This window comes from Taudactylus pleione, unplaced genomic scaffold (genome assembly GCF_031769625.1).
Source record: "Taudactylus pleione unplaced genomic scaffold, aTauple2 ptg000849l, whole genome shotgun sequence".
Taxonomy (NCBI): domain Eukaryota; kingdom Metazoa; phylum Chordata; class Amphibia; order Anura; family Myobatrachidae; genus Taudactylus; species Taudactylus pleione.
Genome location: NW_028285251.1, coordinates 798,412 through 824,968, shown reverse-complemented (window position 1 = coordinate 824,968; position 26,557 = coordinate 798,412). Strand labels below are relative to the sequence as shown.

Here is a 26,557-nt window from a genome sequence, read left to right as displayed (position 1 = left end):
GGTGGTGACCCACAGCTATACGAGCGTCCAGGAGGACGCTCCATTTTCATGGAGGCCGGCCCTCATTCAGAGCGTGCGCTCTGCTCAGAGCGTACGGCTCTGAATGAGGGCCAATGTCTAGTGCAATTATTGTGTGGGATCTATTTCTGCCACGCTATGTCTGGTGCAATGATTGTGCGGGATCTATTTCTGCGACGTTATGTCTGGTGCAATGATTGCTTGGTATCTATTTCTGCCATGCCATGTCTGGTGCAATGATTGTACAGAATCTATATCTGCCACGCCATGTCTGGTGCAATGACTGTGCGGGATCTTTTTCTGCTACGCTATGTCTGGTGCAATGATTGTGTGGGATCTATTTCTGCTACGCTATGTCTGGTGCAATGACTGTGTGGGATCTATTTCTGCCACGCCATGTCTGGTGCAATGATTGTGCGGGATCTATTTCTGCCACACTATGTCTAGTGCAATGATTGCGTGGGATCTATTTCTGCCACACTATGTCTAGTGCAATGATTGCGTTGGATCTATTTCTGCCACGCCATGTCTGGTGCAATGATTGTACATAACCTATATCTGCCACGCTATGTCTGGTGCAATGATTGTACTGAATCTATTTCTGCTACGCTATATCTGGTGCAATGATTGTACAGAATCTATTTCTGCCATGCTATGTCTGGTGCAATGATTGTACAGAATCTATATCTGCCACGCCATGTCTGGTGGAATGATTGTGTGGGATCTATTTCTGACACGCTATGTCTAGTGCAATGATTGTGTGGGATCTATTTCTGCCACGCTATGTCTGGTGCAATGATTGTGCGGGATCTATTTCTGCGACGTCATGTCTGGTGCAATGATTGCTTGGTATCTATTTCTGCCATGCCTTGTCTAGTGCAATGATTGTACAGAATCTATATCTGCCACGCCATGTCTGGTGCAATGACTGTGCGGGATCTTTTTCTGCTACGCTATGTCTGGTGCAATGATTGTACAGAACTTATGTCTGCCAATCCATGTCTGGTGCAATGACTTTGCGGGATCTTTTTCTGCTACGCTATGTCTGGTGCAATGATTGTACAGAATCTATTTCTGCCACGCCATGTCTGGTGCAATGATTGTGTGGGATCTATTTCTGCCACGCCATGTCTGGTGCAATGATTGTACAGAATCTATATCTGCCACTCCATATCTGGCGCAATACATGTACAGGATCTATGTCTGCCACTCCATGTCTGGGGCAATACATGTACAGGAGCTATGTCTGCAGCAATACATGTACAGGAGCTATGTCTGCCACTCCATGTCTGGCGTAATAAATGTACAAGAGCCATGTCTGCCACACCATGTCTGGGGCAATACTTCTACAGGATATATGTCTGCCACTCCATGTCTGGTGCAATACATGTACAGGATCTATGTCTGCCACTCCATGTCTGGCGCAATACATGTACAGGATCTATGTCTGCCACTCCATATCTGGCGCAATACATGTACAGGATCTATGTCTGCCACTCCATATCTGGCGCAATACATGTACACAAGCTGTCTGCCACTCCATGTCTGGTGCAATACATGTACAGGAGCTATGTCTGCCACTCCATATCTGGCGCAATACATGTACAGGATCTATGTCTGCCACTCCATATCTGGCGCAATACATGTACAGGAGCTATATCTGCCACTCCATATCTGGCGTAATACATGTACAGGAGCTATATCTGCCACTCCATGTCTGGCGCAATACATGTACACAAGCTGTCTGCCACTCCATGTCTGGTGCAATACATGTACAGGAGCTATATCTGCCACTCCATATCTGGCGTAATACATGTACAGGAGCTATATCTGCCACTCCATGTCTGGCGCAATACATGTACACAAGCTGTCTGCCACTCCATGTCTGGTGCAATACATGTACAGGAGCTATGTCTGCCACTCCATGTCTGGGGCAATACATATACAGGATCTATGTCTGCCACTCCATGTCTGGCGCAATACATGTACAGGATCTATGTCTGCCACTCCATATCTGGCGCAATACATGTACAGGATCTATGTCTGCCACTCCATATCTGGCGCAATACATGTACATTAGCTATATCTGCCACTCCATATCTGGCGTAATACATGTACAGGAGCTATATCTGCCACTCCATGTCTGGGGCAATACATGTACTGGTGCTATGTCTGGCGCAATATATGTACAGGAGCTATGTCTGCCACTCCATGTCTGGCGCAATACATGTACAGGAGCTATGTCTGCCACTACATTTAGAGGAGCTATGTCTTCCACTACATGTACAGGAGCTATGTCTGCCACTACATGTACAGGAGCTTTGTCTGCCACTCCATGTCTGGCGCAATACATATACAGGAGCTATGTCTGCCACTCCATGTCTGGCGCAATACATGTACAGGATCTATGTCTGCCACTACATGTACAGGATCTATGTCTGCCACTACATGTACAGGATCTATGTCTGGCGCAATATATGTACAGGAGCTATGTCTGCCACTACATGTACAGGAGCTATGTCTTCCACTACATGTACAGGATCTATGTCTGGCGCAATATATGTACAGGAGCTATCTCTGCCACTACATGTACAGGAGCTATGTCTTCCACTACATGAACAGGATCTATGTCTGCCACTACATGAACAGGAGCTATGTCTGCCACTACATGTACAGGATCTATGTCTGGCGCAATAAAAGTACAGGAGCTATGTCTGCCGCTACATGTACAGGAGCTATGTCTGCCACTACATGTACAGGATCTATGTCTGGCGCAATATATGTGCAGAATCTATGTCTGGCACTACATGTACAGGAGCTATGTCTTCCACTACATGTACAGGATCTATGTCTGGCGCAATATATGTACAGGAGCTATGTCTGGGGCAATACATGTACAGTTGCTATGTCTGGCGCAATACATGTACAGGATCTATGTCTGCCACTCCATGTCTGGCGCAATACATGTACAGGATCTATGTCTGCCACTCCATATCTGGCACAATACATGTACAGGAGCTATGTCTGCCACTCCAGGTCTGGCGCAATACATGTACAGGAGCTATGTCTGCCACTCCATGTCTGGCACAATATATGTACAGGAGCTATGTCTGCCACTCCATGTCTCGGGCAATACATGTACAGGATCTATGTCTGCCACTCCATGTCTGGCACAATATATGTACAGGATCTATGTCTGCCACTCCATGTCTGGCGTAATACATGTACAGGAGCTATGTCTGCCACTCCATGTCTGGCGTAATACATGTACAGGAGCTATGTCTGCCACTCCATGTCTGGGGCAATACATCCACAGGAGCTATGTGTGCAACTCCATGTCTGGCGAATACATGTACAGGAGCTATGTCTGCAACTCCATGTCTGGCACAATACATGCACAGGAGCTATGTCTGCCACGCCATGTCTAGCGCAATACATGTACAGGAGCTATGTCTGCCACGCCATGTCTGGCGCAATACATGTACAGGATCAATGTCTGGTGCAATACATGTACAGGAGATATGTCTGCCACTCCATGTCTGGTGCAATACATGTACAGGAGCTATGTCTGCCACTCCATGTCTGGCACAATACATGTACAGGAGCTATGTCTGCCATTCCATGTCTGGTGCAATACATGTACAGGATCTATGTCTGCCACTCCATGTCTGGCGCAATACATGTACAGGAGCTATGTCTGCCACTCCACGTCTGGCGCAATACATGTACAGGAGCTATGTCTGCCACTCCACGTCTGGCGCAATACATGTACATGATCTATGTCTGCCACTCCATGTCTGGCGCAATACATGTACAGGAGCTATGTCTGCCACTCCATGTCTGGCATAATACATGTACAGAAGCTATGTCTGCCACTCCATGTCTGGCGTAATACATGTACAGAAGCTATGTCTGCTACTCCATGTCTTTCGCAATACATGTACAGAAGCTATGTCTGCCACTCCATGTCTGGGGCAATACATATACAGGATCTATGTCTGCCACTCCATGTCTGGCGCAATACATGTACAGGATCTATGTCTGCCACTCCATATCTGGCGCAATACATGTACAGGATCTATGTCTGCCACTCCATATCTGGCGCAATACATGTACATTAGCTATATCTGCCACTCCATATCTGGCGTAATACATGTACAGGAGCTATGTCTGCCACTCCATGTCTGGGGCAATACATGTACTGGTGCTATGTCTGCCACTCCATGTCTGGCGCAATACATGTACAGGAGCTATGTCTGGCGCAATACACGTACCGGAGCTATGTCTGCCACTCCATGTCTGGCACAATACATGTACCGGAGCTATGTCTGCCACTCCATGTCTGGCGTAATACATGTACAGGTTCTATGTCTGCTACTCCATACCTAGCGCAATAAATGTACAGGAGCTATGTCTGCCACTCCATGTCTGGCGTAATACATGTACAGGTTCTATGTCTGCTACTTCATATCTGGCGCAATACATGTACAGGAGCTATGTCTGCCACTCCATGTCTGGTGCAATAAATGTACAGGAGCTATGTCTGCCACTCCAAGTCTGGTGCAATACATGTACAGGAGCTATGTATGGCGCAATATATGTACAGGATCTATGTCTGCCACTCCATTTCTGGCGCAATACATGTACAGGAGCTACGTCTGGCGCAATACATGTACCGGAGCTATGTCTGCCACAATACATGTATAGGAGCTATGTCTGCCTCTCCATATCTGGCGCAATACATGTACAGGAGCTATATCTGCCACTCCATGTCTGGCGCAATACATGTACAGGAGCTATGTCTGCCACGCTCTGTTTGCCGGGACCTGTTGTCCTTCCCCATATAAAGTGCTGTGTAATCTGGGAACGCTTAGGACGTGTTACACTGTTTATGTTGCCCATTTATTATTTATTTTTCCTGGGTCTTAGTTATCCGTATTGTCCAGTCTTCATACACTGCCCTTCTGTCATCCATGATTGAGGTATATCCTCAGCTGAATAGTGAATATAAATGTATTGATGCCATTATAGATTTATATTCTTTGTTGTATGTGTTATAAAGAATAGTTATCCTGTCTCTCTCTCATCATAATGCCAACACTAAACATCCTCATCATTTCATCCCATCCTCCGTCCCTCACATTGCCTAGTTATCCTGTCTCTCTCTCATCATAATGCCAACACTAAACATCCTCATCATTTCATCCCATCCTCTGTCCCTCACATTGCCTAATCCTGTCTCTCTCTCATCATAATGCCAACACTCAACATCCTCATCATTTCATCCCATCCTCCGCCCCTCACATTGCCTAGTTATCCCGTCTCTCTCTCTCATAATGCCAACACTAAACATCCTCATCATTTCATCCCATCCTCCGTCCCTCACATTGCCTAGTTATCCTGTCTCTCTCTCATCATAATGCCAACACTAAACATCCTCATCATTTCATCTCATCCTCCGCCCCTCACATTGCCTAGTTATCCTGTCTCTCTCTCATCATAATGCCAACACTAAACATCCTCATCATTTCATCTCATCCTCCGCCCCTCACATTGCCTAGTTATCCCGTCTCTCTCATCATAATGCCAACACTAAACATCCTCATCATTTCATCCCATCCACCGCATCTCACATTGCCTAGTTATCCCGTCTCTCTCATCATAATGCCAACACTAAACATCCTCATCATTTCATCCCATCCTCCGCCCCTCACATTGCCTAGTTATCCTGTCTCTCTCATCATAATGTCAACACTAAACATCCTCATCATTTCATCCCATCCCCCGCCCCTCACATTGCCTAGTTATCCTGTCTCTCTCTCATCATAATGCCAACACTAACCATCCTCATCATTTCATCCAATCCTCTGCCCATCACATTGCCTAGTTATCCTGTCTCTCTCTCACCATAATGACAACACTAAAGATCCTCATCATTTCATCCAATCCTCCGCCCCTCACATTGCCTAGTTATCCTGTCTCTATCATCATAATGCCAACACTAAACATCCTCATCGTTTCATCCCATCCTCCGTCCCTCACATTGACTAGTTATCCTGTCTCTCTCTCATCATAATGCCAACACTAAACATCCTCATCATTTCATCCCATCCTCTGCCCCTCACATTGCCTAGTTATCCTGTCTCTCTCTCATCATAATGCCAACACTAAACATCCTCATCATTTCATCCCATCCTCCGTCCCTCACATTGCCTAGTTATCCTGTCTCTCTCTCATCATAATGCCAACACTAAACATCCTCATCATTTCATCCCATCCTCTGCCCCTCACATTGCCTAGTTATCCTGTCTTTCTCTCATCATAATGCCAACACTAAACATCCTCATCATTTCATCTCATCCTCCGCCCATGCCTAGTTATCCTGTCTCTCTCATCATAATGCCAACACTAAACATCCTCATCATTTCATCCCATCCTCCGCCCCTCACATTGCCTAGTTATCCTGTCTCTCTCATCATAATGCCAACACTAAACATTCTGCATCATAGCTTCAAGTGACATAACATGGGGGGTTAATTAAACCAATCAATCAAGGGATCAATTAATCAGACCTACTTTATCTTTGCATTCAGTTATGGGGGCAGTTGGCTGAGTTCAGAAATTCACAAAGTGAAGAAATTTACAAAGTGTAGAAAACCTTTTAAATAACAGTTAAAAAAAACATTGAAAAACATCTGAGACCAGGTAATACCAACAATCATCTTGACCATTGTCATTTGTAATATACTGTCTAACCATGTCTCTGAAAAATAGATGCACAAGCAAAACTAATTGCAATAATGACAAGGGATGAACTAGATATTGCAGCAATTAGAGGCATGGTGTAATGAAAATCATGACTGGGACATAGCCATACCGGGATATATTATCTATTTAGAAAGGACAGAATGGGCAGGATTGGAGGAGGAGTAGCTATGTATGTGGAAAACAGCATAAATGCTACTATAGTACAAAATGTTGAAGCAACAACTGAGGCCCTTTGGGTGACCATAGAAACGGGGGACAAGCACATAATTCGTACTGGGATGATCTATAGACCACCTGGACAGGGACATGAACTGGATAAGTACCTATTGCAGGACATTACTAGAATGGCTTTAAAAGGAGAGGTCATAATCATGGGAGACTTTAATTTACCTGATATAAGCTGGGAGGTGTCTGCTGCAAGTTTCTCTAGAAGTGGCCACTTTCTAAATTCTCTTCAGGGAGCATCTCTCAAACAATTGGTGAGGGAGCCCACTCACAAAAATGCTATTCTGGACTTGTTACTCACAAATTGTGACAGAATATCGGATGTAAATGTGGGTGAGAACCTAGGATCCAGTTATTACCAAGCATTATGGTTTAGTGTAAAGACAGGGTCCAATTCATGCCATACACAAACAATAGTGTTAGATGTTAGGAAGGCTGACTGTGCAGAGATGGGGAGATGTGTTACTATGGGGCCTATTCATCATAACTTAAAATTCTCTGGAGGTAATTAGGTCTAGAGCTGGCATGGAGTGTTACCTAATTACCGGAGGAATTCATCATTCCTCCTCTTCATAACCATTTTGAATAGCTGTCATCTTTGCGATGACAGCTTTTCGGGAAATAGATAATTTTCCCTGCCTATACCTACCTTACCGTAGCTGTAATCAGTGCTCTACCTTACCGCAGCTATAATCAGTGCTCTACCTTACCGCAGCTGTAATCGGTGCTCTACCTTACCGCAGCTGTGATCGGTGCTGTACCTTACCGCAGCTGTGATCGGTGCTGTACCTTACCGCAGCTGTACTCGGTGCTCTACCTTACCGCAGCTGTTATCAGTGCTGTACCTTACCGCAGCTGTAACCAGTGCTGTACCTTACCGCAGCTGTAATCAGGGCTCTACCTTACCGCAGCTGTAATCAGTGCTCTACCTTACCGCAGCTGTAATCAGTGCTCTACCTTACCCCAGCTGTAATCAGTGCTCTACCTTACCGCAGCTGTGATCGGTGCTCTACCTTACCGCAGCTGTGATCGGTGCTCTACCTTACCGCAGCTGTGATCGGTGCTCTACCTTACCCCAGCTGTGATCGGTGCTCTACCTTACCCCAGCTGTGATCGGTGCTCTACCTTACCGCAGCTGTGATCGGCGCTCTACCTTACCGCAGCTGTGATCAGTGCTGTACCTTACCCCAGCTGTAACCAGTGCTCTACCTTACCGCAGATGTAACCAGTGCTGTACCTTACCCCAGCTGTAATCAGTGCTCCACCTTACTGCAGCTGTGATCAGTGCTCTACCTTACCGCAGCTGTGATCGGTGCTCTACCTTACCGCAGCTGTGATCAGCGCTGTACCTTACCGCAGCTGTACTCAGTGCTCTACCTTACCGCAGCTGTGATCGGTGCTCTACCTTACCGCAGCTGTGATCGGTGCTCTATCTTACCGCAGCTGTGATCAGCGCTGTACCTTACCGCAGCTGTACTCAGTGCTCTACCTTACCGCAGCTGTGATCGGTGCTCTACCTTACCGCAGCTGTACTCAGTGCTCTACCTTACCACAGCTGTGATCAGTGCTGTACCTTACCACAGCTGTAACCAGTGCTGTACCTTATCCCAGCTGTAACCAGTACTCTACCTTAGCGCAGCTGTAATCGGTGCTCTACCTTACCACAGCTGTAATCGTTGCTCTACCTTACCGCAGCTGTAATCGTTGCTCTACCTTACCGCAGCTGTAATCGGTGCTCTACCTTACCGCAGCTGTATTCAGTCCCCTACCTTACCCCAGCTGTACTCAGTGCTCTACCTTACCGCAGCTGTGATCGGTGCTCTACCTTACCGCAGCTGTACTCAGTGCTCTACCTTACCACAGCTGTGATCAGTGCTGTACCTTACCACAGCTGTAACCAGTGCTGTACCTTATCCCAGCTGTAACCAGTACTCTACCTTAGCGCAGCTGTAATCGGTGCTCTACCTTACCACAGCTGTAATCGTTGCTCTACCTTACCGCAGCTGTAATCGTTGCTCTACCTTACCGCAGCTGTAATCGGTGCTCTACCTTACCGCAGCTGTATTCAGTCCCCTACCTTACCGCAGCTGTACTCAGTGCTCTACCTTACCGCAGCTGTGATCAGCGCTGTACCTTACCACAGCTGTACTCAGTGCTCTACCTTACCACAGCTGTAATCGTTGCTCTACCTTACCGCAGCTGTAATCGGTGCTCTACCTTACCGCAGCTCTAATCAGGTGCTCTACCTTACCGCAGCTGTATTCAGTCCCCTACCTTACCGCAGCTGTAATCAGTGCTGTACATGTTACATTTGTAAAACCGGGACATGCGCTGCACTGCCTACAGCTGCTGTAATTTTGTGTCCCCTCCTCCCTCCTGTCCCGCACTTACCTGGCCGCTGCAGCGCCTCCGGCTCTGGTGTCTGCTCGGACCTTGTGTTCTCCCAGCAGAACACAGTACAGTTTAGAAAAATAAAAAGTTTTTTTTTTTTCCCCCCCGAAACTTTATTGTTTTCTGCTGGGAGAACACAGGTTCCGAGCAGACACCGGAGCCAGATGAGGGACCAAAGCACCGGAGGAAGACGCCGAGGGACCTGCACACGCTAACACAGGTAAGTGTAACCTGCTGTTCACCACCTCACTGTGGAGGATAGTAACTCCATCAAATTCCGAAAATACATAATTTTCGGAATTTGATGAATACCATAATTTCCATATCCCCATACTAATGTATCAATGTACTAATGTACTCATACTAATGTATCAATGTACTAATGTACCTATACTAATGTACTACTGTCCTCATACTAATGTACCTATACTAATGTACTACTGTCCTCATACTAATGTACTAATGTACTAATGTATGGAGAGTGTGGAAATTAACACAGGGAGACTTAGCAAGGAGATATCAGTGATATCTCCTGTGTTAAGTCACTTCATGAATACTAAAATAATGTTAATTAAGGAAAATGTCTTTAAAAACATTATTTTAACGTTGATGAATATGCCCCTGTGTCAGTGGCAGATTGGAGGACCTTGGAAGGAGAGCAGGAGAGGTGGGAAATAATAAAAAATGCTATACTGGAGGCTACAGACCTTTGTATTAAAAGGGTTAGGAAAAGCACCAGGAAAAGGAAGACAGTGTGGTTTACAAAACATGTATCAACTAATGTGAAACAAAAAAGATGGCTTTTAGGAAATATAAGCAGACAAAATAATAACGACAGAGGCGTATCTTACCAGGAGGAAGGAGGCTAAGAAGGCGATTAGGCTGCAAAGGCAGAAGCTGAGAAGAACATGGCAAAGCCACGCAAGCTGGGAGCAGTTTTCCCCTTAAGCCGGGACTCCCTATTTCATATATTTTAAGCACCGCTATTTACAGCGAGCCTCTTACTGCTACAGTATTAGAGGTCTGATTAATGAGGAATAACAGACAAGTCCAGTGAGAAATATGACTTTGATACAAAATTTCAACTAAAATTGATACCCTGTAAGGAAATTTATTTATACAGCTATATAAGGATTTCTGGTGTGGTTTTCATATGAGATATATATATTATGCACGATTACACATTTTATAGTAATATTGATATTGTGTTTTTTATATAAACTGCATTTTGAACAAATTATATTTGGCGTCTTGGTTTTCATTTCTGTCATGTCAAGGTATACAAATTATTTTTATTTAATTTGATTATTAGCGCAACATCACTTTAGTGTATTATAGTTCTATAACGACTATCTCTGGATAGTCTGTCTTCTAGTAGGTCTACACATACCTACAGGTATATGCTGCTATTTTTCCTATTTATTTATCTCTTTAATTAGCGTCCAGCTTAAATTGTGTTGTGGTTAGATAATAAATCTGCCTTCTGACAAAGATACTATGTATTTTGTGGTGTCCGTTTCTACCCACAATCATTGTGCAACGTGAGAAGCACTAGCTGCTGTTCCTATAGGGAGTTCATGGCGGGCACTTCCTGTTACATATCGTGATTCCTGACATATCGTGACAGAGAGCAAATTGCAGGATCACCAGCACTTTGGTGAAGGCTAATGAGAAGTGGGAGACGTATACGGTATATTAGAAATGTAGTCCCAACACAAGAATAACACAAAAAAAAACAATATACTCACCGATAATTCTTTTTCTTCAAGATACTCCATGGCAGCCATTCCCTTGGGTTTAGGACCCATTCCCCTTAGTATAGACAGGACATTTTTTGTAAGGTATTGCCCACCTGATGTATATAATCCAGCTCGTTCTCCTTTCCTTTATCATTTTGAGTGTCTCCCAGTACTCGATTCCTGGAAAAACACGATTAAAGGGAGGTTACTCTATAGGCTGCCATGGATTATCTTGAAGAAACAGAATGATCGGTGAGTATAATCCGTTATTTTCTTCTTCGTTCCTCCATGGCAGCCATTACCTTGGGATATACAAAAGCAAAATACAGTGAAGGCCTCAAGAATGTGCAGAACCAATGTAAATGTTTATTTAAAGTGCCTCTTGAAGAACTCTACTTCTAAAGTGAGCGCCTGACAGATCTAATGCGTAATGACTTGTGAACGTATGTATGGAGGTCCAAGCTGCCGTCCCGCAGATGTCATTTACCGATGCTTCCACCTACCTCACCCACGAGGTCGATACTGCCCTAGTCGAGTGTGTCTTAAAAAAAAATATGTACCTTAAGAACTTTCCACCTATAGATGAAGACAATTACTAATCTAATCCATTTTGCAATGGTTTGCTTAGTTGGCCCATAACCTTGATTCCTGTAGTGAAAACAAATAGGTTTTCTGTCTTCCGGAATTCTCTTACTCAGAGTAAGTAGACAGATACAGATCTAAGGTATGTCGTTCTTTTTTTTGTCATCCTTTGGCTGAGGAAAGAAACATGGCAGAGTGATGTCTTGATTGAGATGAAAAGCGGGAACTACTTTTGGTACAAATTTTGGATTAATACGACTCTGTCTAAGGTTCTTCTGCCCATAAAGCCTGTATCTTGCTTACTATACTGGGTGATGTGATCTCAGTCAAGAAAACCACCTTCCAAGTAAGATATTCTAAAGATGTTTTCTGTGGAGGCTCTAAAGGAGATGACATAAAAGGGACCCGGTATTAGGGTTAGATCCCATGGCGCTATAAATGATCTGATCTGTGAGCACATCCTCTGCTAGCTTTCTGTCCAGAAACATGCTGAACGCTGTAGGACTTGTGAGGTGTCTTCTTTCATATCAGTAACTTCATTCCTGTATGAGAAGCAAAAGTTTACCAGATCCTGTAATAAATGTGAGAGGAATTTTTCTTTCTCCCCTGTAGAAGGACCTAAATTGATCAGAATGACCTTTCTGGTTTAACATTTTTTGCTCAATCTCCATGCTGCTTAATTGAGGGCTGCTAGATTCCAATAGAGTAATGGCCCCTAAACCAATAGATCCAATCTGCTTCTCTTCAATGGGCGGCATATCAGCGGGAATGGTGGGAATCAGGGTTGGAAACAAAACAGCTTAAAAAAAAAAAAAAAAAAAGGTTTATTTGGTTTAAACCGTTGTTATTTGTATTAATGATTTTCTTTTTAATCCTGCTAATTATTTCAATAGTGTGAAACATTGCTATGTATTAGAAACATGATCAACCATGCTTTCTAACATTAACAATACAAAGTAATTGGGATTTTTCTTTATCTCAGCAAAAGAGAGCCAGACATACCCCAATATCCAATTAGCCCCAATATTTTTTGGGGGTGGAAAAACAGATTTTTTTGCTGATAATCCGCATTTTTTGGCCGATTCCCCCCCAAGGATATTTCAGACAAAAACACATAGGATCCGTTATAAGCTCACTGACCTATGTGTTTTCGCCATCGCGGTGGGGAAAAAAATTGCGCTTTTCATGGATTATTTTTCGAGACACATCAGGTCCCAAAAAAAAAGCCTGATAAGTGCCGGCGTTGGGCAGCACTTCGGGGCTACGCTAATTGAATACTGCTGTAAGTCTTTTCTTCTTCCACTCATCTCAGTAGGACTGAAAGTTTTGAATTGAAATAAACATGAAAGAGACTAAACCATGAGGTGTTTCTGTGTGTGTTGTCTCCTTAATGTGTTGCAGTTGTTTACCCTGTAAGATTGAGAATGTCAGTTGTGGTTTTCTCTTGACCTATAGGATTGTTAGGGGAGGAGTTTGTGGAGTATTAGCTGATGTTAGGCATATTTAGTACCTCTATGATCTGGTGCACCCTCCCACACTACCTATTTCTCTGTTTTGTGTATGAATTTACTGGATTGGTTCAGCTCACACAAATGAAGACCACAAGTGTAGTGAATAGGCTCAGAATAATAGCCAGAAATTATATTTCTTGAACTGTGTGTAATGTAGCAGCTGCATTTGATTTCCTTTTATTGACCTGTTTTTGGTCCAGAGGGGCTGATGTATCTTCCAGTACATTGGCCCAACTCTCAATGGCCTTAGCCACCCAAGAGATGGCCATGGACGGGCAGGCCACCACCCCTGAGAGGGAATAGATCGATTTTAAACAAGTCTCCACCTTCCTGTCTCTGGGATCCTTTAGGGATGAAATGGACGGCATAGGCGAGGTAGCACTCTTGATTAAGCGAGTAACATGAGAATCCACCACAGATGGAGTTTCCCACTTTTTTGCAATGACTTGCAGGAAACGGATAACTAGACGTTAAAAGGTTCTGCGGCTGGAACCTCTTACTAGGCGAATGCCAGGCCTCCGCCACATGATCAGTCAGCTGGTCAGATAGGGGAAAAACTGCCAAAGTCAACTTTGTCTGTTTGAAATCTGGATACTTGGATTTAGGAGCTGGTGCGTCATCCTCTATATCAAGAATGGACCGCACCGCCCTTACCAATCCCGGCACATTAATGGAAGACTTAGCTTCAAACTCCCGGACAGGGGAATCCGAGTCAGAGTTCTCAAGCAATTCACCATCATCCGAGGATGCCTCCGAGTCTGATATTTGCATAGGCTGGGATGACATAACAGGGCGTTTAGACGCCGTCTGAGGCTAGTCACTACGTAACATAGTTTGAAAGGCTGAAGACGAAGCCGTCAAACTCTGGACTGAACTGGAGAACACATCCACCCATGGTGTTTGCCCCGCCTGAGGGAGTCCCTGAAAGGGAATAACAGACTGCAGAGTCACTGGAGGAGACTATATATAGGTAACCCCATATATGGACTAACAGTCTGAGGCCCAAGGGGAGACTGCAACAGATGCGGTATACCCGGGGAATGGGGGATGGCTGGTTGGTGCAACCCCCTATTGGGAAGAGCAGTCAGGACCACCAGACGGACCGCGATGGAAGCCAGCACCTGAGAAAACACCGCCCAAGGAGGGTCCTGTGAAATTGTAGGGTTAGAGGGACCAGGTAACTGCTGGCACCGCACACACAGCCCATCCTGTGATAAATCCTCCTTATTTACTCAGTGTTCACTCTAGCTCCGGCGGCAGGCAGGGCGCCGGAGCTAGAGAGGGCAACCTTATGCGCGCGCGCGTCCGAAAAGGGTGCGTGGTCATGAAAAGGGGGCGTGTCTATAAGACGCGTCCCCTTTTCGTCACACTTGGGTGCGTGCCCGGCACTTACGGACATGCCGGGCAGCCCCAAGCGCTGCAGAAAGGGAGAATAGATGCCGGACGCAGGCGCCCGGCGTCTATTCTCCGGCGGTGACCGGGACGCCGCATGTTTCTCCACCCGCGGGACACTGCGTCCCGCGGGTGAGAACGGCACCCGCAGGCTGTGAGGGCAGGGTGCTTTTTGCCCTCCAGAAGGAGGGCAGGGCGCCGCGCCCCGCTAAAACAGCCTAGCGGGAACGCTATTTACTCCTGCGACACATCGTCTGCAGGAGAACGTAGGAGCCGCGGAGCGCTCAACTTCCTCGTCAGACATGATAAAATATATATATAACACAATAGGGAAGTTCAGTGTTTGACTCCTGCGCACCCACAAGCATGCAGCACACAAGCCCATAGATATGGCACCGTGTAGCACACAACTGTATGTGACCGACCTCACAAATACATGAATTTATGCAAGTGAGATCAGAGAAAAGCCCTACCCACACACCTGCCAGGGATGTAGGAGAAGGAAAGGGATAGGTATAGACTGACAGTAAGGAAAAATAAAGCACAGACAGTCAGCACTAGTACTGGTCACATACAATGCAGAAGTAATACCCACTGCACCTTGTCACTACAATCACCCTGCCCAGAGTCAGTGTCTGGGAGGGCTATAGTGCTGTGTACGCTGTCCTAGCAGGGGAGAGGTACACAGAGGGCGCTGCCCAGAGTCAGTGTCTGGGAGGGCTATAGTGCTGTGTGCGCTGTCCTAGCAGGGGAGAGGTACACAGGGGGACGCTGCCCAGAGTCAGTGTCTGGGAGAGCTATAGTGCTGAGTACACTGTCCTAGCAGGGGAGAGGTACACAGGGGACGCTGCCCAGATTCAGTGTCTGGGAGGGCTATAGTGCTGTGTGCGCTGTCCTAGCAGGGGAGAGGTACAGAGGGGGACGTTGCCCAGAGTCAGTGTCTGGGAGGGCTATAGTGCTGTGTACACTGTTCTAGCAGGGGAGAGGTACACAGGGGGACGCTGCCCAGAGTCAGTGTCTGGGAGGGCTATAGTGCTGTGTGCGCTGTCCTAGCAGGGGAGAGGTACACAGGGGGACGCTGCCCAGAGTCAGTGTCTGGGAGGGCTATAGTGCTGTGTACACTGTACTAGCAGGGGAGAGGTACACATGGGGACGCTGCCCAGAGTCAGTGTCTGGGAGGGCTATAGTGCTGTGTACGCTGTCCTAGCAGGGGAGAGGTACACAGGGGACGCTGCCCAGAGTCAGTGTCTGGGAGGGCTATAGTGCTGTGTACACTGTCCTAGCAGGGGAGAGGTACACAGGGGGATGCTGCCAAGATTCAGTGTCTGGGAGGGCTATAGTGCTGTGTACACTGTCCTAGCAGGGGAGAGGTACACAGGGGAGGCTGCCCAGAGTCAGTGTCTGGGAGGGCTATAGTGCTGTGTACACTGTCCTAGCAGGGGAGAGGTACACAGGGGGAAGCTGCCCAGAGTCAGTGTCTGGGAGGGCTATAGCGCTGTGTACGCTGTCCTAGCAGGGGAGAGGTACACAGGGAGACGCTGCCCAGAGTCAGTGTCTGGGAGGGCTATAGCGCTGTGTACACTGTCCTAGCAGGGGAGAGGTACACAGGGGAGGCTGCCAAGATTCAGTGTCTGGGAGGGCTATAGTGCTGTGTACACTGTCCTAGCAGGGGAGAGGTACACAGGGGGATGCTGCCAAGATTCAGTGTCTGGGAGGGCTATAGTGCTGTGTACACTGTCCTAGCAGGGGAGAGGTACACAGGGGATGCTGCCCAGAGTCAGTGCCTGGGAGGGCTATAGTGCTGTGTACACTGTCCTAGCAGGGGAGAGGTACACAGGGGGAAGCTGCCCAGAGTCAGTGTCTGGGAGGGCTATAGCGCTGTGTACGCTGTCCTAGCAGGGGAGAGGTACACAGGGAGACGCTGCCCAGAGTCAGTGTCTGGGAGGGCTATAGCGCTGTGTACACTGTCCTAGCAGGGGAGAGGTACACAGGGGAGGCTGCCAAGATTCAGTGTCTGGGAGGGCTATAGTGCTGTGTACACTTTCCTAGCAGGCGAGAGGTACACAGGGGACGCTGCCCAGAGTCAGTGTCTGGGAGGGCTATAGCGCTGTGTACGCTTTCCTAGCAGGGGAGAGGTACACAGGGGACGCTGCCCAGATTCAGTGTCTGGGAGGGCTATAGCGCTGTGTACGCTGTCCTAGCAGGGGAGAGGCACACAGGGGACGCTGCCCAGAGTCAGTGTCTGGGAGGGCTATAGTGCTGTGTGCGCTGTCCTAGCAGGGGAGAGGTACACAGGGGACGCTGCCCAGAGTCAGTGTCTGGGAGGGCTATAGCGCTGTGTACGCTGTCCTAGCAGGGGAGAGGTACACAGGGGACGCTGCCCAGATTCAGTGTCTGGGAGGGATATAGTGCTGTGTACGCTGTCCTAGCAGGGGAGAGGTACACAGTGGGACCAGTCCACACCCTGCCTGGGAGATCTGCGATGCTGCCAGGGAAGATTGCTGCCGGAGACCTCAGAGGAGGAGTGGCCGCAGGAGGAAACAGCTCAGCGTCGGCAGGCCTAAGCGGAAAGGGTGCGCTGAGCTGAGGAGCCGCTAGACAGGGAAGGCTGCCTCCCCTGGCTAGCAATTAACCCCCGGGCCGCTAGCTCCCGCCGCCAGCATTATTCCTTGGTGATCTAGTGGTCTTGCGGTGTATTCCTCCGGAAAAGGGGAGCCCGCCGCCACTGCTAGCACCTCCGGTCTGTCCCCAGAGACCGGAGGCATGCGACTGCATATACACGCGGGTCACCACAAGCAGTGACCCGTGTCCTACCTGATCCCCGGCACTCCGTCAGCAGTCGTGGGAGTCCCAGGAGCCCGTCTAGTACAGACTCTGGGTTCCTGCCGCGATCCCTAGATCTGTACTGGCGTTGCAGCGCCAGCGGGATGTAGGAGCGACAGCTTGGACGTCCAATGGACAGTGTGATGCTGCCGCTCTGAAGTGTCAGTTAAAAATAAGCAGCCCCCTGCGCTAAAGGTGACCCGACTCTGGCCGGACAGCAACTAAAAATTGAGGTGCCTGTGGCTCGGGGGCGGGGTATAGAGGAGGATGGAGCCAGTGCATCCTGGGAGCAGCAAAAGCTTTAACTGCGTGGTGCCCGTGGATCCAGATCCCGCTAAACCCCCAAGGTCAACCCTGTGGACCCCCTATGGCCCCCAAAGTAGAAATAACTTGCTTTGAGACAGCACATAAAGCCACACTTGAGAAAGATACATATATCAACTGGATTGACAAGTTGAGGACACAAGTTGAGCAATATAAGATCGAGTGAACAAGATACAAAATGGAAAAATGAACAAAGGTCCAGAGCGATTACCAACAAAGAAGGGTATACTCATGGCTCGGTGAAACATCTAGAAGTAATAACCCTAGGAGGGAGAGGAGATTACAGAGGCAGAGTTGGAGATCAACCCAACAGAGTGGTTCTAGTACCTCATTAAGTGAAAGTGAAGTCCCCAGTACCAGCACAACTCAAGGTCCCTTCTTCCTTTTAGGAGCAGCATCCAATATAACCACAGGAGCGCCAGTAAGAGGAGAACTAGGGGGAAACAGAACAAAAAGACCTCCAAGGAGGAAATAAATATAGTTGTTAACTTGTCCAGTACTCCGTTAACAGCTTTGGAAAACCAAGTCTTATCTAAAGGACTTTCGTTCATACCTTCAGTAAAGCCAGAACCATTCCAATGGACAGTTGATATCTTTAAGTTGAACAGGACATTATGATTAAAGGACTATTTTGGTAAACAGCAACTAATTAGTGAAGTTATTGCAGGAACCAAATTGACATCAATACGCGAACCACTCTTGAAATTTAAACAACTGTACAAATTTGACCCTACTACTATTAATTCATCCATGAAGATGTTCTCCAGGATGTTGGAACAGATCAGTCACCCCACTTTAATAACCTGACGAAGGATGAACATAATACTGTCACAGTTGGTGCTAGAGAGTTACCTGTATCAGGTGATGAACTGGAATCACTGGAGGCCGGCTAGACTGGAACCATGGTTAAGATGAATAGCTCTTTTATTATAAGAAGTGGGTAGCAGTGACAACTGCCTTTGGTGATGAGTGACTGGAACTGGAAACTGGAGACGTTGGAATGAGACCAGAAGGAACTTGGAGGGGCCGGACTGGGACCAGCAGGTAGGCAGACTGAGCTGGTCGAGGTACTAGTAGATGGGCTTGCAGACGGATGGTAGCGTAGAAGCTACTTGTTGTGGCTTGGGAGGCCGTCGGTAGACGCTGGTAGCTGGGTGGCTACGTGGAGCGGCTGGATAGCCGTGGGTGAGAGATGGTAGCGTGGAAGCTACTTGGTGCGGCCTGGGAGCCGTGTGGAGAAGCTGGTATTGTGGAAGCTACTTGGAGCGGCCTGGGAGCCGTAGGTGAGAGATGGTAGCGTGGAAGCTACTTGGTGCAGCCTGGGAGCCGTGTGGAGAAGCTGGTAGCGTGGAAGCTACTTGGAGCGGCCTGGGAACCGTAGGCGAGAGATGGTATCGTGGAAGCTACTTGGTGCGGCCTGGGAGCCGTGTGGAGAAGCTGGTAGCGTGGAAGCTACTTGGAGCGGCCTGGGAGCCGTAGGCGAGAGATGGTAGCGTGGAAGCTACCTGGTGCGGCCTGGGAGCCGTGGGTGAGAAATGGTAGCGTGGATAGCTGAGTGCAGCAGGCTTACGGATAACACTGGTCTAGGAACCAGCAGGAGCCTGGGACAGACTGGTACACAGAGGTACAGCTATAGCACAAGTAGTACACCACGGAACGTAACTAGATGTTCAAGCACTGAGTGCTATTAGAGGAGGATCTATATACCTAGAGTCTGGCAACGATTGGTGGATACAGACAGGTGGTCTGGCAGTGGCATTCAGAGTGGAGCAAGGCACAACATGCAGAGGGAGTAATCATCTCTGCAGCCCTTGAGAATCAGGACCACACCTGTGATTCCAATTAAGACTAGCAATGCTCACAGACAGAGCAGAGTCCAGGTGTTTAATCAGTGTGGGGGGAGAGCAGTCTGCACACACAGACAGCATGATTCAGCCAGAGCAGATGTCCCAGGAGAATTACAAACACAGATCCATGGAGCAGCTGGCAGAGGTAAGTCACAAAAGGTAAAAACTAGACAGGATCGTGACAGTACCCCCCTCTTTATGGGTGGACTCCGGACACCAAGGCAAAACTTCCTTCAGAAATACAAGAAAGCTTCCCAAAAGACTCGAAACTCGAAACACCAGGACAACTTGGAAAACTTCTAAAGACTTGGCTGAGCCTGTCCGATATCTTCAAGAACTTGAAACTTTGAAAACTCTAGAAGGTATTTGGAATATTGTTTCCTGAGGTAATTTGCTCAAAAAACTTTTCCTTGGAGAGCATAATGTCAATCAACTTAAACAAGCCATCTTCCTTAATAACCTTGACCCCAAGACTCTTTGCCTTCTCTCGCTTGGTTTTTCCCCCGAAACGACCCATAATGAGATAATCGATTTTACTGCTTATCTTCTCGGAAACTTTGCCTCCATAACTCTCAATTAACAACTTGGCTTCCTCCTTTTCTATGGACTCCAAGTATCCCACGATCACAAAGGTTAATCCCTTCAAGCATCTCTCTGTCCCTAGAGGAATTTGCATAGTGTTAAGAAGGGTAGCTGAAGAATTTTCCTTTTTCAGCACAGTAGTTTTTACTGGTAATTTTTGGGAGAACGTATGACTAGGAAGAGCATGGTCTGATACCAAATGGTTGTCGAGGAAAGGAGTATTGTCATGCACAGGATCGAATTCAGAATCAGAATCCATGTCCAAAGGAAGATCAGAGGAGTTAACATGACTTGAAAACCTAGAGGACTCCGGAGATGGGCAGAGGGAAACACAACCAACTCTCATGGTATCATGTTGTTGGTCTCTAAAAGTTCTTTGAGTATTCTTCTTTCGGACTGTTTGATCCTGTACCATATGATTTTGAGAAGGGAGAACAGCGGTGTATGCGAGTTTAATATCTGAAGGTGCTGAAATAACTCTAGAATATTTATCAGAACGGGTATCTGGAGACGGACACATAGGAACAAATTCTTTAAGCAGAGCTGTACTGAAGGCTATTATGTCTTGTAGAATTGGATCCTTGGACTCAATGAGTGGGTTGGCCCACTCCAAGGCTTTACCTCTAAAGTGCATAAAAAGAAACAGGACGATGTTGGTGGGAGTAATACCACAGGTTGGATTGGTTCTCATTAGGGCATCATAATGCTTAAGCAATATGGTGTACTGGGACACATCATCATCGAAGGTCATGAACACTATATCATCCTGAGTTACAGCATTCTTTTCAGGAACTGAGAAGGAACCACTTAGAAATTCTTTAACATGATGATTAGATGATTCAGCCGAACTTGATAGATGTTCTTTCTTAGACAGGACAGTAGAAACTTCCACCAAGAGTATGGAAATCTGCTCCTGGAGGACGGGACTTGAAAACCCCTCTTGGGGTACAAGACTTGGGACCCCCTCTTGGGGCATGAGACTTGGGACCCCCTCTTGGGGTGCGAGACTTGGGACCCCCTCTTGGGGTGAGAGACTTGGGACCCCCTCTTGGGGCATAATTCTTGTAACCCTCTCCTGGGGTGAGAGACTTAAGGTCCCGTCCTGGAGTACAGAACTTGACAATCCCTGTTGGAGTATGGGACCCAAAATCCCCTTCTGGGGAAGCTGACTCGACTTTTCCATTTGGGGTATGGAACATGAACCCCCCTTTGGGGATGCGAGGACAGAGACTTCCTCCTGGGGTGAGTCTGCATCTGTTGAAACTGAATAATTGGCTGAGACAAGATCAGTTTAAAATTGAAGCGTGCGCGACACCATCTTGCAAATGGCAGCTAGACTCCATTTTAGAAACAAGAATCTGCAAGACGCCATTTTGTGACCAGCGTCATTTCAAGTTACAACTCAGGAACAGATGGCAATGTTTTTGTTAATCTACCAAGGGCAACTGGAAGAACAAGCTTTCTGAGTAAGAGTAAATAGAATAGACAATGGGTATTTTTACATACAAATTGGGAATCCCTGGATGCAGATAAAGTATAGTTGTGGCAATTGTAATATAATCCAGGCATTGATCTACACAATTGGATTTGTCTGAATCCTAGACAGGATGGCCCCAACTTCACAGCTTGATTCACAGTTCACACAAGAGTCTGGGAGAACAAAAGAGGTTTTTTTACTTTGAACACAGGACAGGTGGGGGCCTGCTGACAGAGGACATGGAACTACAATGCTCAGCAATCCACACTGCTGAATGTTCACTTCGTGTATGAGAAATTATGCACTCAAATCTCACCCATTAATAATTAGCGTCCTTATATCAAACCCCGAATACCCACACATTACATATTCACACATAAGGTTCAATAAGCTCTAAAGTGTATGATTTAAGTTGGTTCAGTTAGTTTAAATGCTGAAAAATAAAGATATTTGATAACTAAGGTATTATACATGCTAAACAAGTCATGTTTGGAGTTGTAGTGATGCGTATCCTTTTTACAGTATTCCGGTGTTATCGGTGGGGAGATCGCATCATACATTCCCGAGTTATGGATCGCAGAGCCTACAAGCAACAAAATGTATATTTTAGAAGCAACTGTTAGGATGCTGCAGGAGGCGTGAAGAGGAAGACCCCCAGCTGTTAGAGGCAGGGAGAGTCTGTTTGAACCAGCCTGTTAAATGTGCTGTAACAGATGCTTCACCCCTGGGAACCAATGATATCGGCAACAGACTTCCCTATTGTCCTGTTTATTCTGGGGGGGTATAAATATGAATGCACGAACGCTGGTTCTGGGTCTTCGTGCTGAATGACGAGGGGTCTCTTGCTGATGCCTATCTCTGGGTTCGGAAGCGCCTGCGTATGTATACTGTACTTCATTGTAGTTTGATCTGTCTGTCTCTCTGTGTCTCTCTCTCGCTTTCTGTGTCTCTCTCTCTCTGTGTGTGCCTCTCTCTCTGTGTGCCTCTCTCTCTCTGTGTGTGCCTCTCTTTGTCTTTCTCTCTCTGTCTCTCTCTTTCTGTGTCTCTCATTGTAGTTTGATCTGTCTGTCTCTCTGTGTCTCTCTCTGTGTGTGTGTCTCTCTCTCTGTGTTTCTGTCTGTGTCTCTCTTTCTCTGTGTCTCTCTCTCTGTCTCTCTCATTGAATTTTGAAGTTTAATCATGCATATGTATATCAACTGTACCTTGTGACTTTATGATTTATTTGCGCTTATTGTACACAGATCATAGCGTGTAACTGACTGTACCTTGTGACTTTATGATGTATTTGCGCTTATTGTACACAGATCATAGCGTGTAACTGACTGTACCTTGTGACTTTATAATGTATTTGCGCTTATTGTACAGATCATAGCGTGTAACTGACTGTACTTTTACATGAATAATACTTTGTGCTTCGGAACCACATGTTCTAAGTCTGGAGTCTCTATTTACTGTATGACTGCGTACGCAAATTAGCGTCATCCTTAGAGGTTTATAGGAAGGATTTTAGAAGGTACAGGCAGGGGTATATAGAGGTTCATTTCAATATCGTCAGATGGGGGCTCATCGAGTGAAGTCACTTACCTACTCACATGGCACATACGGCTATCGATGTCTCAGCAAAGGGTGGAGTGGAAACATGCAGGGTTTTCCTGCAACCGCTTTGTGCTGAAAAATCGCTATCCGTTTTCGTGTGAGCCAAGGAAGCTGACTAGAATCCAGGGACAAGAAAGGAAAAAGTTTGTTTTCCTTTGTTGATAGAACCAAACGCTTAGAGGGGTGTCGCAGTACTGAGTACGCGGCTAAGTCGCAGGTTTGCGCATAGCAGAGACGCACTTTTGCGTATGCAGTTAAAAAGCCATTATACGGTTGTGTGGTAGTCACATTATTGTGTATGCGACTGGTCGCACAATAGCGTATACGTACTTCCGGTTGTGCTGCCACGTGTTTGAACAAAGCCATCGAGGTTTACATTTTTTTCTATTACCAATATCTGGGTTAACGTGTATTTTTGTGCGCAGGAAAAAAAGTGTGTAACAGTGAATATTTGTTGAACAAAGTTAAGGGTATTGTATGATCCTTAAGGGCTAGGTGCAAGGATTAGTCTAGCCGCTCGGTAAGCAGCTTTACCGTTCTATACACAGTAGCAGGTGTACATGTTGTCTTTGTTGTAGAGAGGTGCGTGAGAGTAGCTGACATATAAACTCTCATAGGTGTGGAAGTCGCCTTACTAAATCTTATCCGGGTGTGGAAGTTGCCTTTTTCAAATCTTATCCAGGTGTGTGGGCGCCGCCGACTTAAATCGTCCACAGGTAAGTGAAAGTGTCTTGATTGTCTTTCACCGGTCTAAATCTTTATTGAAAAGCGTAGGCGTTGTCTCAGAATGGGAGCCGCGCAAACAGTAGAGATGTTAGGCAATGATGTGCTGCTAATGGAGGCGCCGATCGGATCGGCCCGTCGTAGCATGCATACCAAGTACGGTACTTATGCAATAAGATATTGTGATTTATGGTTTAATATGACGAGGAAGAGTGTTAGACCGTTTCCCAGAATTGGCAGTTTTGATAAAAATGTGTTAGACAATGTCCAGGATCACATGAGTTTGATGCGCTCCCGAGAGAAAAAGGTTATTTTGAATGTTTAAAACTGTGGCAGCATGAAGGGGATGCTTGGCTTAACAACGTGCAAACGACGCAAACTAGCGTCGTGAGCACATTGCCAGAAAATACATCCGCGACGCTGAATTGCAATACGGGCGAGCCGCAAAATGGCGTGCACGTGCGTCAATGTAGCGTCGTGGAGAGTATTGCCAGCAGTTCACGCTCACCTCCCCCACCTTATGTGGATGGAGGTGCAAGTACAGTTACCAAAAATACCCATAAAAATGTAACAAGCAACTTGTACCCTCTCTTAAGCAATTATAAAGAAAATGTTCATTATGCGGATGATGAGCCTATTGTAATGTCTGCCATTTCCCATGCTGTGCAGATGATAGATGCTGCATCACCACAATCACGAGTGGTGCCGCCATCTCCATCGGTAACAGCAAGGGAAGTGTTAGTGCCCTCTGCACCCGTAGAGGAAGTTATTCATACCATACGTAGCAGCAGCAGATTAAACCCCCAGCCAGGTAACCAGGTCAGAGGTAGCAACACTGCCGGTCTGCATCCCATTCGGACAATAACTGTTCCAAATGGAAATGCAGACGCGAACGGTATAGTGCCCACGAGGGAAGTAGTAATGCATTGTCCTTGGACAAGAGCAGAACTAAATTCCATCATAAATGATTTCCCCGATCCCAAAAAGGAATTAGCCAAATGTCAAAGATTTTTGAGAAATTTGGGTAGTTCTCATGAGCCCACTAATAAAGATTGGCGTGTGGTGTTAAGGGCCTGTCTACCATGCAATACCGACGTGACAAAATTTATCACGGATTGTGTACTGGATGGTGACGTTCCCTTAACAGACCAAGTAAACCAAGGTAACATTTCCCGCATTGTGACTCATTTGGGTGTATATTTTCCAGTAGTAGTTAACTGGAACAAAATTTTCACCATTAAACAGAAAGAGAGTGAGACTGCAGAAGATTATTGCGATCGGGCTCTGCATGCTATCACCCAGTACACTGGGATAGAAGATATTAAAGATAGCACTCACCACAGGAGAATGATCGTCACGGTACTCATGGAAGGTCTGAGAGACGACTTAAAGACTCGGGTTCAGACCTCACAACCTGGCTGGAGGGGACTCACAATAGATAACCTCATAGAGTCTGCCATAGAACATGATAAAAATATCACAAAGAGAGAGACCCAGGGCGGAAAACTAATGGCTGTCAGTATCCAAGCTCCGGAAGGAATGACAATAACATCACAGCCAACCGACACACCTGCACCTGAACAATTACACGTCCTCACCAATCCCACACCACAGCAAACACATCCTTACCCCACATATCATACACAACCACAGGTCCCATACTCATATCCCCCACAATATCCTTACCCTCCCTATCCTTACCCATACCCACCACCTTTCCCTCTTGCTCAAATCCCACAACAGTCTTTTCATCCACCCCGTTCAAAATTATGTTTTAACTGTCACCAAGTGGGACACGTAAGTAAGAACTGCAAAGTGAAGAACACCACACAGGAACACGAGTTTCTCATGGGTTCATAGGTAACCCCAGTATCTTCTCCCAGGCCTTATAATGTAAAATGTGGACGATTTATTGTTGTATTTTAGGTCATATTTAAATGATATTAAACTGTTGTGCTTTATCTCCCACTCATAGGACACAAGGTTGCTAAGGATAAACGGCAGCCATGAAAGGCTGAGGTCGACTACTCGGAATACTATTCAACCCAGTGGCCCAGGCATTATTTAGAGCAGTAGCTATTGATAACAAGATTTAATTGCAGGAACCTGTATGCCGATACTATATCCCTAGAATTATTAAAAATGATAGGGGGACTTATTTTACAGGTGACGTTTCTAAGAACATGTGAAAGGTGATGGGTAACAATACTAAGATTATCCCAGACTGACTTTTCCTTTATTTGCCCCCCTTGGAGATACTGTTCAAACAGGCAGCCTCATGTGAAAATATGATAATGAGGTAACTGTGCAGGATCTCACGAAGATGAATGAGAATAGCCAAAATTGAAAGTGTTATTAACTAACATGTCTAATGCAAACTGTCATGATGTCAAATCTGGAGAATTTGTTATGATCCAAATTTTTTTTAGCTCAGGTTGTTTGACTGATCGGTGGAAAGGTCCGTATCTGACGATACTACATCATCCACAAAGGGTGGCCAGGGAAGATACGTGGGTCCATTCCACTCACTATAGGGAGGTTAACCAACCGGTGGAGATA

At 46.4% G+C, this 26,557-nt stretch overlaps 1 protein-coding gene across 7 annotated transcripts in view; it reads right to left on the bottom strand.

Moving 5' to 3' along the window:
- Positions 1-26,557, bottom strand: part of LOC148474351 (uncharacterized) — a 109,599-nt gene that overhangs the window by 5,793 nt on the left and 77,249 nt on the right. Inside the window, exons 1-2 of one of the 7 annotated variants that reach the window (XM_088458762.1) lie at positions 18,101-18,887; positions 11,151-11,321 (exon numbers count right to left, since the gene is read on the bottom strand). The exons of 4 other annotated variants lie outside the window; for them this stretch is intronic. The gene's annotated coding sequence lies outside the window, so the exon portion shown is untranslated. Of the gene's footprint in view, positions 1-11,150; positions 11,322-18,100; positions 18,888-26,557 lie in introns of those variants that run through there. 2 more of the 7 variants (XM_088458761.1, XM_088458764.1) reach the window with 2 other exon arrangements.